Source organism: Neomonachus schauinslandi, chromosome 9 (genome assembly GCF_002201575.2).
Source record: "Neomonachus schauinslandi chromosome 9, ASM220157v2, whole genome shotgun sequence".
Taxonomy (NCBI): domain Eukaryota; kingdom Metazoa; phylum Chordata; class Mammalia; order Carnivora; family Phocidae; genus Neomonachus; species Neomonachus schauinslandi.
In genome coordinates, this window is record NC_058411.1 from 57,253,592 (window position 1) to 57,267,245 (window position 13,654).

A 13,654-nucleotide genomic window follows, 5' to 3' on the forward strand; every position below is an offset into this window, starting at 1 on the left:
TCTCTCTGTCAAATAAATAAAATCTTTAAAAAAAAAAAAAGAAAGGGGAATCTAATTCCATCTCCTGGAGGGAGGACTATCAAAGAACTCAACAGTAAGTTGTCCAACAGTAAGAAAACTGGCTCATTATCTATATTTACTTATTTGTTCAACCCTAGCATACATGTAAAATAGTTTCAAAATTGATAACACAGACCCTGTGATAAACAAATTTACCAATCAGACTTAAATATTTATGAGTAACACTTTTTGTCTTTAGCCTTACAGTAGCTAATCAAAACACTTTTTTACAAAGCTATTTAGGTCAGCTCCTTTCCTCCCCATCCCCTTCAGTGTGGTTATGTCATTCATATATAATACAGCTAGATTTATTTGCCATAGCCTACATTCCATCTTGGGTTCCCTTGCCATTCAAGTTGATTTTTTTTTTAAAGATTATTTATTTGAGAGAGCGAGAATGAGAGAGAGAGAGAGTACATGAGAGGGGGAAGAGTCAGAGGGAGAAGCAGGCTCCTCGCCGAGCAGGGAGCCCGATGCGGGACTCGATCCCGGGACTCCAGGATCATGACCTGAGCCGAAGGCAGTCGCTTAACCAACTGAGCCACCCAGGCGCCCTGATTTTTTTTTTTAAGGATTTTATTTATTTGTGAGAAAGAATGGGAGAACAAGGGGGGGAGGAGCAGAGGGAGAGGGAGAAGCAGACTTCCCACTGAGTGGGGAGCCCAATGTGGGACTTGATCCCAGGTCCCTGGGATCGTGACCTGAGCCGAAGACAGACACTTAGCCGACTGAGCTACCCAGGCGCCCTCAAGTTGATTTTTTAAAATTTGCATATAGTAAAATTATCTCTTTGTAGCATAGAGTTCTATGGGTTTTGACAAATGCATAATCATGTATCCATTACCATTCTACCATAGAGAACAGTTCAAAGTCATTTTAAAGTTAACATTTAAGCCAAAAGCTTATTTTATCTGAATTATGTGGAGAACTCTTAATTTTGCCAATTCTCTTCATGAGGTTTATTAATTCTTTAGCAGAATAGAAAGATACTTAATATATAAGATTACTGAAAGCAAAATAAATATATCTTTTCACTGTTGGAAGACAAAATTCCAATAAAGGTTACCTTTGAGCCTTTCTACCAGTTCAAAGTTGAAGGTGTTTAAACAAATAAATGGATCTTTTGTGACTTTTTTCATTAGATAAATCACAAGGATTAGATAAATCACACAAATATGACAGTGAGTGTGCAAAAAGAAATGCAAAATAAAAATCAATTACAACACTCATCAAATTTAATTAAAATACACTTGGAAACATAATAACTAGTTTTTAAAATGTTGTTTCTCAAATAAATAATTTCCATGACCCATTCTTGTCCCAGTACACTGCCAGGCAATTTTGTCTCTTTTTACATAACTCTCCTCCAAATAAGCTTTACTCCTAATGAAGTGGTGGCAGAAGGTGGCAGTGAGAAAGGAAGAGAGAAATAACTGGAAGGTTGGGAAGGGAAAAAAGCAGAGACCTCAGTCTCTGCAGGTTTAATAAGGGCTGAATGAGGTGAGGTAGGTGCTCTGGGCTGTGAATACTGGCCTCTCCTCCATAGGCAGCCTCACAGAGCAGAAAGGATTAGAGATGGAATGGATCCAGCAGGATCCATAGTTCAAGCAGACATGTTTTTTCTTCTCCTAAGCCTGTATCTACAGGATAACAATCAATGAGTCACCACACACAAGCCTACTATTTAGTTTAAAAAACAACAAAAGTATACAATCTGACTAACCTCAGGAAAATGCATATGGTACCATTTTAATTCAGCAAATTCTATTAACAATGCACTGTTAATGATGAAGACATTAAGAAACCATCTGAGAAGGTCTTTTCCAAGGCTTTGTCCACAAACCAGAATTAATCCACTAAATTCACTCTAATAATACTACTAAATATACCAGCCTTTTAGCCTCAGGAGTAAATATGACTTGAGCTCACCATAGCTTCATAGAAGGCAACCATATAACAAAGGTCCCAGACATTTTGTATTATTATCACCTCAGGAGTTTATTTTACATTTCCTCAGGACACAGTATTTTTAAACACTCCCATTTATGATGTATGTAAGTATACATTTTTCATTACAATAAGATTTCACACAACAACCATCTTAAGTATATGTTTTCTCCACCAAAAAATATTTTGACATCAAATTAATAAGATTTTTATTGACTTACAAAGTTTTTGTGGGGCAAGGTTGCTAGTTGAGACCCCAGAAAATGTGGCATGATGTCATCCCAGCCAGTGAGTCTAAGCTGACAACTTATGATTTTTTTCCTGGGTCATGTGGGACTATGTTTTGTTTATTTCTTTGTCTCCCACAATGTGATGAAAAAGATGTTGGGAATTTATCTTCACAAGCCACATTATTTTGGAAGTTTCTGGAACTGTCTGAATATTGTTAGTATTATGGTTGGTTTAGGAATGACAAATTCCCTTTCTAGTTATAAATTTTTCTCAAAGACTTATTTATTTATTTTAGAGAGAGAGTGAGAGAGAGTGCAGGGTGGGGGAAGGGCAGAGAGAGAGAAAGAGAAACCACGAAGACTGCTCGGAGATCATGACCTGAGCCAAAATCAAGAGTCCAACACTTGACCTAACCTACTGAGCCACTCAGGTGTCCCTCTAGTTATAAATTTTAAAGCATGTTAACCATGTCCTTGCTCACTTCAACACTGCCGATCTTGACATCACTTAAGGAAATTCCAAAAAAGTCTCCACTATTGTATTAACTTTACTGTTATCAGTAATTTTTTTTCTTTTCTTTTCTTTCTTCTTCTTTTTTTTTTTTTTTACAAAAGTTACCCTCTGGACTAAGCAGTATTCTCTAACTGAAGGGACATCGGATACCAACTTAGTTAACCTCATTAACGATGAAAATAAGTGAGTAATTGATATTTGGATTTGGAACATATTATGAGATTCCAGAAAATACCTGCCAATACTTTTCAAATAGCATGTTTCTTGGGGCACCTGGGTGGCTCAGTCAGTTAAGCAGGGTCACGGGATCCAGACCTACCTCATACTGGGTGCTCAGCGGGGAGTCTGCTTGAAGATTCTCTCTCTCTGCCCCCCCCCACATTCATGTGCGTGCTCTCTCGCTCTCTCTCTCAAAAATAAATCTTTTAAAAAAGTAGCATGTTTCTTAAACTTATATTAAAATGAATTTATATTTCTCAGCACATATGTAAACTGTGGCAAAAAGAACCATCTTGGAAGTAATCTTAGGGGCAAGAGAAATTTGGTTGGGAATTAAGTTTCCTGCAAATAACCACAGAAGTAAAAATTCACATTATAACCATTGTATACTATGACTAAGCCTGACTCTGTTATAAGAAACTTTTTTTTTTTAATTTTTATTTATTTATTTGAGAGAGACAGTGTGCACAGAGGGAGAAAGACAGGGAGAATTAGACTCCCTGCTGAGCAGAGAGCATGACGAGGGGCTCAATCCCAGATCCCAGGACCCGGGATCATTACCTGAGCTGAAGTTAGACACTTAACAGACAGCCACCCAGGCACCCTTGACTCTGTTATAACTTCTAATATTTTCAAGATATCATACCTATGCCATCTTAAATATCTCATTCCCACAGCCCTCAGTGCAGACATTTTGCATCTTTCAGCATTAAAGTCCCTTGTGATTAGTCCTCTTGAACTTTAAAGCATGTGCATTATTAGAAACAACACTACAGGAGACAATGACGTTGTCACTAGTATAGCTATGAGGTGTATGATTCTGTGACTCAGCTGGACAGGACAAAGTACGGAGATATCCTTCTGAACTCTGGGAAAAGTAATCACTCTACAAATGTCTTCTGTTTATCATTCTTCATGGTCTTTTCTTCCTCCTCTTATCCGCACCCCATTTCCCCCTTCAAAAAAGTACAACTTTGGCTTTGTGAAGTGCTGCTATACTTGACATCAATCTAGGATTCTAAATCAAATGTCATTTCCCACTATAGTTGGGTGATAAAAATATAGAAAAGGGTTTTTGTGGGGCACTGGAGTGGCTCAGTCAGTTAAGCATCCGACTCCTGGTTTCAGCTCAGGTCAAGATCTCATGGGTCCTGGGATAGAGCCCCAGGTCTGGCCCCCAGCTCAGCAGGAGTCCTCTTGAAGATTCTCTCCCTCTGCCCTTCCCCCCACTTGTGCATGCATGCTCTCTCTCAAATAAATAAATCTTTAAAAAAAAAGGGGGGGTTCATGTGTTTGTTTAAAAGTAAAAGAATGGCCTCATTGGCTTGTTACAAGTATAAATACTAAATAAACTTTAAAAGCTTCAGTAATAATGTTGGTTTTGATCTATACTTAAAATTCCTATTCCCTTTTCCAAGAGCTGACAAGATGGTGGAAGTGGAGCAGAAGAAGCGCAAGTTCAGCTACTGCGGCGCAGACCTCGACCAGCTGCTGGACAGTCCAGGAGCCCCTAAGGCAGCGGTACAGCGCCCAGCAGCAGCGCAGGCTGAACCGCGGTTTGTGGAGGAAGCCACACTCACTGCTGGAGCGCCTGCAGAAGGCCAAGAAGGAAGCTCCCCACAAGGCATAGCGCGAGGTGGTTAAGGAGCACCTGCGGGACATGATCATCATGCCCAAGAGGGTGGGCAGCCTGGTGGGTGTCTACAAGGGCAAGACCTTCAACCAGATGGAAATCAAGCCCGAGATGATTGGACACACCTGGGCCAGTTCTTCACCACCTACAGGCTTGTGAAGCACTGCAGGCTGAGCATCCCCTGCCACCCACTCCGCTTCATTCTCATGTAGCCTGTTCAGCCAATAAAGGCACAGACTTCTCTTAAAAAAAATAATGAAATAAAATAAAATTCTTATTGATTACAAAATAAATATGTAAAACAATAACATCAAATAAATCAAAAGGGTAGAGGTGCTTTGCCTTTATTCTTTGAGCTGCCAAAATATCTAGAAATACTTAAATAATGGGGCTACCCAGAAGAATCTAGGAACAGAAGTACTTTTTATTTGGGGAAATACTAAAACCCTGAAATCATGAATAGAAACAAAAGAAGTGCCACCTGTACTGTCTTTGTTTGAAATTTATAAGTACCTATCTTCCAGTAGATCACTAAACTATAACTTCACAAAATTTATCATCCTCTTCTGATATGACTTTATGAATTGTCACATCAGCCTCCAAGGACACATGGAGCATTTCCACATTTTTGCATGAGTTATATTTCAAGAGCTGTTCTCCTGCCGGTTGATGGGCATATGTACTTTGCAAATTATGTGTAATTGGAAATCAACTTACCCATGTGATTTCCAATATTAACCCCTAAAAAGTCAATATTAAATAGAACTATATTAGTTAGGGTAAGCTAAGATATGCTGTGGTAACAAACCGCAAAAATCTTTCACTTAAAAAAGCAACGGCTTCTTTCTTACTCACAAAGTCAGTCATGCAACTTCACATGGTGGCTTTCTTCCAGGTGGCGCCTCAAGGATCCAGAATCCTTCCATTTCATGATTTTGCCATCTTGAACCTGTGGCCTCTGAGGTTAACATAGAAGGGATAGAGAATGTGTGAATAATAATGCGTGGGCTTTTATGGCCAGGCCTGGAAGTATATCTCCTTTGCCCACTACCACTGGAAAGTATCTAATCACATGGCTACACGCTAACTCCAAGGAAAGCTAAGATATATGCACCCAGGAGGAAGAAATACTTGATGTCTAGATAGTGTCTGGCTAGCTAGTTTCTACCACAAGAAACCCTGTAGTATGTATAAACATTTATTGTTAGTCCTGAACTAGGCCTATACAAAGATGTGTAACGTTTATCTGTGCTTCTGTAATTTCAGCAATAACATGACTTGTTTAAACAAGCACTAAAATGTGATTTTGTTCAAATGGTAAGTACCGAACAACTGTATGAGGTCATGTTCCCTGACAATATATAAAATGTGACTGTTCTATCTTGCCTGATGATGCTGAATCATATGCTTTAATTCAGCAGAGATGAGCCTGATATTGTTTTATGAAAGATAAGGAGTTCAAGAGGTCTAACGACTAAATAGAAAGTCACCTCCCAGCCCTACCTTGAAAGTAATCCAAAGGAGGGCTTGAGGATAGTCCAAGACTTCTCAAAAATTAATTTTGCATGGGTCCAACATACAGAATGATCCAGAAATAATGTTCTAAATCATCATTGTCCTATAGAAATAAACAGTGAGCCACATTTGTAATGTTCTAGTGGCAACATTAAAGATAAAAAGAAACAGGTGAGGGGCGTCTGAGTGGCTCAGTTGGTTAAGCCTCTGCCTTCGGCTTGGGTCATGATCTCGGACTCCTCTGCCTGCTGCTTGCCCTGCTTGTGTGCTCTCTCTCTCCCTCTGTCAAATAAATAAATAAGAATCTTTTAAATATATAATAAAAAAAATAAAAATAAGCTTTTATTTATTTATTTGACAGAGAGAGAAAGAAAGAGAGAGAGCACAAGCAGGGGGAACAGCAGAAGCAGGGGAACAGCAGAAGGAGAGGGAAAAGCAGGCTTCCCGCTGTGCAGGGAGCCCGATACAGGGCTCCATCCCAGGACCCTGGGATCATGACCTGAGCTGAAGGCAGACGCTTAACTGACTGAGCCACACACGTGCTCAGGTAAGCATCTTTTTTTAAAGATTTTATTTTTAAGTATGTGGAGCTCAAACTCACAACCCCAAGACCAAGAGTCTCATGCTCTACCAGAGCCAGCCAGTCACCCCTCAAGGGAGCATTTTTTACTGTCCTGGCCTCCACTCTCATTTGACTATTTTTTTAATGTGTACTAATTTTTAATTTTAATTTTCAATTGAAAATATGAGTCAGAAGTTAAAATTCAAGCCTGCAGAAACAAGAAAAATACACCGAGGAAAACAATCTGAAATCATAAAGAAATTTGTGATGGATATGGTGGTGTTCCCTTAAGCTCCCCAGCCCAGCAAGCAAAGGGATATCAACAGAGTGGTTAATCATCCTTAGGGTTTTCCACAGAAATAGAACCAATGGAATGTGTGTATATATATACACACTGTTCTTTGTTTTTTGACACACACACACACACACACACACACACAGAGATTATAAAGAATTGGATGAAAAGTCCCAAGATGGGCAGATGGCAAGCTGGAAATCCAAAAGAGCCAATGGTATAGTTCCAGTCCAAGTTTGTAGGTTTGAGATCCAGGAGACCCAATAGGGTAAGTTTCAGTCCCCAAACCAGCAAGCACAGAACTAAGAGCCATTCAGTTCAAGTCCAAAAGCTGAAAAAAAACTCTATGTCCCAGTTCAGAGCACTCAGGCAGGAGGCGCAGCCTTTATGTTCTATTCAGGCCATCAACTGATTGGATGAGGGCCACTCACATTAGGGAGGGCAATCTGTTCTACTCAGTCCACCAATTCAAATGTTAAATCTCATCCAAAAACACCCTCACAGACACACCCAGAATAATATCTGACCAAATATCTGGGCACTTGTGGTTCAGTCAAGTTGACACATAAAATTAACCATCACATAATCCAAAAAGCAGAGGATGAACTTGAGTGCTTATTTAATATTGAGATTATTATTATAAAAATGAGAATCATTTCATTCATCACCCATCCTAGTGTTTTTTGTGGTCCAAAACCCCACAAAAAAACAAAAAACAAAACCTTTGATAAATGTAAGTTAAAAGCCTATAAAACCATCATTTGTACAGTGTCGCTGAAAAACAAATTTTTCAGAGAAAAAAAAAGCATATAAGTGAACTCCTGTAAAGCACACTTCTTTCTTGATAGACATCCAAATGAGTAAAGAGAGGAAAATGTCATTTATTTTGATATTTTTTAAAAGCTCATCTCATATTACAAGCTCCAAGTAATAGTAGATCCATAAAAGATGTTTTACATCAAAATTTTAAAAGGATGTCAGGAGCTAACAATAAATCCCTATTTTATTGGCCCAGTTAACTATTTCAGGTAACAAGTGAAAGAAATTCAGAAAGATCCTATTAATGTCCCTCCAGCTGGAAGGGATGTGTGCTGGAGGCATAAGCAGACGACAGAAAGGACAAGACACTCTTTCAGAACATATTTGATAAGGGCAGCTCTAGAAATTTCATACAGGAAATGGCACTCTGGTTGGAAGAAGAAGATGGGGGATTTGTCTTGAAATTACGTTTGTAGAAGCAGCACACTGTTTTTATTTAGGTCACACGTTTATTAGGGTGGCTAGAGAGTTTATAAGGAGGATAAAGTCTCCTGAGACACCTCTGCTGGCATCTGTTAATAGATCGCGGAGAAGGTAGCCCAGAAAGATGAGCCATTTGGCTGAGTAAGGACATCTCTCCTAAATTTTTATTATGAAAATTTTGAAACTAACACAAAAGCACATGAACTCATGTATAGAAGTTTCCTGTAGTCATCATTTAGCTTCAAACATGACCAGCTTTTTGCAATCTTACATCACCTCTTTCCCCCACTCACACTATGTTTTGGGAGGGCTAGATATTAAAGTAAATCCCAGATGTCATGTAATCTCACCCATAAATAACTCCAGTAATAGTAACAGATAAAAACATAACTACCGAGGGTGCCTGGGTGGCTCAGTCGGTTAAGCGACTGCCTTTGGCTCAGGTCATGATCCTGGAGTCCCGGGATCGAGTCCCACATCGGGCTCCCTGCTCGGCGGGGAGTCTGCTTCTCCCCCTGACCCTCCCCACTCTCATGCTCTCTCTATCTCATTCTCTCTCTCAAATAAATAAATAAAATCTTTAAAAAAAAAAAAAAAAAAAAAAACATAACTACCGAAGCATCATCACATTTAACAAATTTAACCCTTTAACACACATTCCTTAACATGTTCTAACACCTAAACTATGTATAATTTTTCCCAGTTGTTGCAATTAAAAAACAAAACAAAACAAAACAAAAAAACCCTTTTATAGTTGGTTTGTTTGAACAAGATTCAAAAAGATCCACATTTGGTTGATATTTATCTCGTAAGTTCTTTAGAGTATATAATAGTTTCCTCTCCCTCCTCCTCTTTTAGAAAAGGCAGGGCAAATAATTCTTGTCCTTTATTCATCAATTCTCAGAATGAGTTGTTCCAGAAACCTCTAAAAGTGCCTCTTAGCATCCCTTCTTTCTGTCATGACAAGGTGTCTCAACTCAGCTTGTACATTTCCTGCTCCAGATTTACAGTCAGCCATTTCTTCAAGGATCCCTGCTTCTTTTTGTTGGAAAATAGCATTTAGAGACTGCAATTGGCACTGGGATGCTCACCATTATTGGACTGTCTTTATTTCTATGCCCTCTCAGTAGACAAAGTTAGGAAATATGTGAATTTTAGAAAGAAAACTGAATCACGAATTCATACGGTTATTTCTAATTCAAATGAAATATTGTAGCGTTTTTCCTTAAATTATCTGATTTTTAAATTCTTTGATTTTATATTTTTATTTATATTTTATATTTTTGTATTTTTTATTACACTGAAAATCTTTATTTTTTTTACATTAACATAATTACTTGTTTATGCATATAATATATACATATATATAGTTCATAAAGTAGCTTCAAAGCAACAATACTAATATTACTACTAACAATTAGAACTACCAATTACAGCTGAATATTTCATTGTGGTTCTTTGTACTTCTTAAGATATATCCCGCCAGGAAGGTACATCAACTGATTGAGTTTTAAAGTCATTTGAAATATTTTTTCTGCGGTTATACCATCAATCTGATATACTCCAAGGCTCATTTGTATCTATTTGTTTCAGATTTTTAGGGATTTTTTTTTCCTTTTTGAGTCAAGATTTTTAATTATATGAACTGTTCACATGGTTCCAAAGTCAAAACTATAAAACAAAATGTAGTCAGAGAAGTCTTTTCAACTCTTTTTGTCCCTCAATTTTACAACAAAGGCTTTTTTTAAAGGTACAGAATTGGACCAAATTGTTAAGAAAGCCTGATACCAGTGGGAGGCTCAACAGAGCATTGCTGGTAACAGGCATAGGGGGAAAATTAGGTATTAATTAATTAAGACTTATTATTCACATCAGTTAAACATGTTATAGGTCCAACATATAACAAAAAGAAATTTTCTTGGGGCGCTTGGCTGGCTCAGTCGGAGCATGAGACTCTTGATCTTGGGGTAGTGAGTTGAAGCCCCCGTTAGGTGTAGAGATTATTTAATTAAATAAAACTTAAAAAGAAAAGAAAAGTTAAAAATAAATAAAAATTAAAATTAAAAAAAATTTTCTTGTCTTCCTGATGAAGTGCCTTACTTGGTCTCTTTAACTATGATTCAGTCAACCACTGGATGGGGGGAAAATAGAGTTACAGAAGTCTCCACTGTAAACAAGAGGAAAGCAAAGGAGCTTCCTACAAACTGGAAAAACTTCTCCAAATTTCCTATATACAAACAACAACTAATTGAAAATATAATGCAAGAAAGAAAAGTCCTATTCAAAATAGGAACTCATTCACACACACGAACCCTGGGCCTAAACTTAATAAAAACCTGCAGAACCTGTATGAAGAAAACTATAGAATTTTACTAATATACATGATAGAATAAATGGAGAGACACTAGTTTCTGCTTAGACAGAGTCAATAGTCTAAAGATGTTGATTATTCCTAAATTATAAAGTCAATTTAATCACAATCAAAATTACTTGAAAAGTAATTTTTCATTAAAGTTTTCATTAAAATAAATACGTAAGTATTATTTGGGGAAATTTGGAAAAGCATAATTGGGGGCATCCCCACAGGTGTGCCTGTAATCCCAGCTAGTCTGCCTAAGACCCCCTGAGCAACAACCCTAGTTCCCTGCACAACTCCATTTCCACCCCAACAAGGAGAAAGGAAGGATCATGAGCCAGGAGAAACTTGCCACACTGCAGGTACAAGTGTGCACTGGGAGAAAAGGAACCGCTTGCAGAAAGAAGGTGGTTCACAGAACAGCTACAGCAGATGACAGAAAAGAAACTTTAATTCTCCTTAAAGGATATTAGGGGTAAACACTATCTCTCATATTGAAGAGGTGACTATGTTTACAAACCAAAGAACAGTGATGCATTTTCGTGACCCTAAAGTTCAGGCATCTCTGGCCACCAATACTTTGACCATTACAGGCCATGCTGAGACAAAACTGCTGACAGAAAGGCTACCGAGCATCTTAACCCAGCTTGGTGCAGACAGTCTGACTAGCGCAAGGAGACTGCGGAAGTTCTGTCTAAACTATCTAGGGATGGAAAAGCACCACTTGCTACTGAAGAGACTGATAATGATGAAGTTCCAGATCTTGTGGATAATTTTCACGGGCTTCCAAGAATGCGACAAAGTGAATTGAGTCAGCTTCTGAAGAGGACAAAACTCAAAGAAGTTACTGAGAGTTGCTACTTTATATTGTAACTGCTTTTTAAAATTTTGTTCATGAATCTGATAAAACTTACCTCTTGATATTTTTAAGCCCAAGTCCCCTAGACACTGCAGCTCTTTTCAGTTTTTGCTTATACACAATTCATTCTTTGCAGCTAACTAACCTGAAGAAGCCTCGGAATAAATTTTCAAACAAAGATTAATGAAGTTCTGTGCCTAGTTTAAAAAAAAAAAACCAACAAAACACTGCATAATTGGGGGAGAATTTAGCACACTAGATACTAAAACCTACTATAGCTGAACACTCATGATCAGGGAACTACAAATCAAAATCACGATGAGATACCACCTCACACCTGTCAGAATGGCTAAAATTAACAACACAGGAAACAACAGGTGTTGGCAAAGATGCAAGGGAAAGGGGAACTCCTTGCACTGTTGGTGGGAATGCTAACTGGTGCAGCCACTCTGGAAAACAGTATGGAGGTTCCTCAAAAAGTTAAAAATAGAACTACTCTACAACCCAGCAATTGCACTACTACGTATTTATCCAAAGGATACAAAAATACAGATTCGAAGGGGTACATTGCACCCCAATATTTATAGCAGTATTATCAGCAATAGCCAAACTATGGAAAGAGCTCAAATGTCCATAGACTGATGAATGGATAAAGAAGAGGTGGAGATTAGACAGATAGATAGATAAATGGAATATTACTCAGCCATCAAAAAGAATGAAATCTTGCCTTTTGCAATGCTGTGGATGGAGCTAGAGTGTATTATGTTAAACGAAATACATCAGTCAGAGAAAGACAAATTCCATATAATTTCACTCATATGTAGAATTTAAGAAACAAAACAGATGAACATTTCTCAGGAAAAATAAAATAAGATGAAAATAGGGAGGCAAACCGTAAGAGATGCTGAACTCTAGGAAACAAATTGAGGGTTGCTGGAGGGGAGGTGGGTCTGGGGAAGGGATAATTGGATGATGAGCATTAAGGGGGGCACTTGATGTAATGAACCTCTCTCTCTCTCTCTCTCTCTCTATATATATATATACATACTCCACCTCTTCTTTATCCATTCATCTGTCGATAGACATCTGGACTCTTTCCATATTTTGGATATTGTGGACATTGCTGCTATAAACATTGGGGTACAGGTGCCCCTTCAGATCACTATGTGTGTATCATTTGGATAAATACCTAGTAGAGCAATTGCTGGGTTGCAGGATAGCTCATTTTTAACTTTTTGAGGAACCTCCATACTATCCTCCAGAGTGGCTGCACAGCTTGCGTTCCCACCAACAGTGTAAGAGGGTTCACCTTTCTCCACATCCTCATCAACACCTGTTGTTTCCTGAGTTGTTAATTTAGCCGTCTGGCAGCTGTGAAGTGGTATCTCATTGTGGTTTTGCTTTGCATATCCCTGATTAGTGATGTCTTGAGCATCTTTTCATGTGTCTCTTGGTAATCTGTATGTCTTTTTGGAAAGATGTCTATTCAGGTCCTCTACCCATTTTTAAATTAGATTGTTTGGGGTTTTTTTGGTGTTGAGTTGCGTAAGTTCTTATATATTTGGATATAATCCTTTATTGCATATATCATTTGCACATATTCTCTCCCATTCCGTAGTTTGCCTTTTAGTTTTGTTGACTGTTTCCTTTGCTGTGCAAAAGCTTTTTATTTTAAAAATTGTTAAATATTTTATTTATTTGACAGAGAGAGAGAGAGAGCACAAGCAGGAGGAGCAGCAGAGGGAAAGGGAGAAGCAGCCCTCCTGCTGAGCAGAGAGCCCATTGCAGAGCTCAATCCCAGGACCCTAGGATCATGACCTGAACGGAAGGCAGACACTTAACCAACTGAGCCACCCAGGCGTCCCAGAGCTTTTTATCTTGATGAAGTCCCAATAGTTCATTTTTAACAGCAACTTTTTTTTAAGCCTTTTTTTAACAACTCAAGATAAATTAAAAATTAAATGTAAAGCGCCTGGGTGGCTCAGTCATTAAGCGTCTGCCTTTGGCTCGGGTCATGATCCCAGGGTCCTGGGATTGAGTCCCACATCGGGCTCCCTGCTTGGCGGGGAGCTTGCTTCTCCCTCTCCCACTCCCCCTGCTTGTGTTCTCTCTCTCGCTGTGTCTGTCAAATAAATAAAGTCTTAAAAAAAAAAATCAAATGTAAAGAAACCCCAATGTATACATGTACTAGAATATGTTTGATTCTTTATTAAAGAAATATA

General features: G+C 38.3%; 2 pseudogenes; both read left to right on the forward strand.

The window, feature by feature from the left end:
* The first annotated feature begins 4,395 nt into the window (after positions 1–4,395).
* LOC110590542 lies at positions 4,396–4,815 on the forward strand (annotated as a pseudogene).
* A 6,090-nt stretch (positions 4,816–10,905) lies between these two features.
* On the forward strand, positions 10,906–11,446 carry LOC110590541 (annotated as a pseudogene).
* The last annotated feature ends 2,208 nt before the right edge of the window (positions 11,447–13,654 follow it).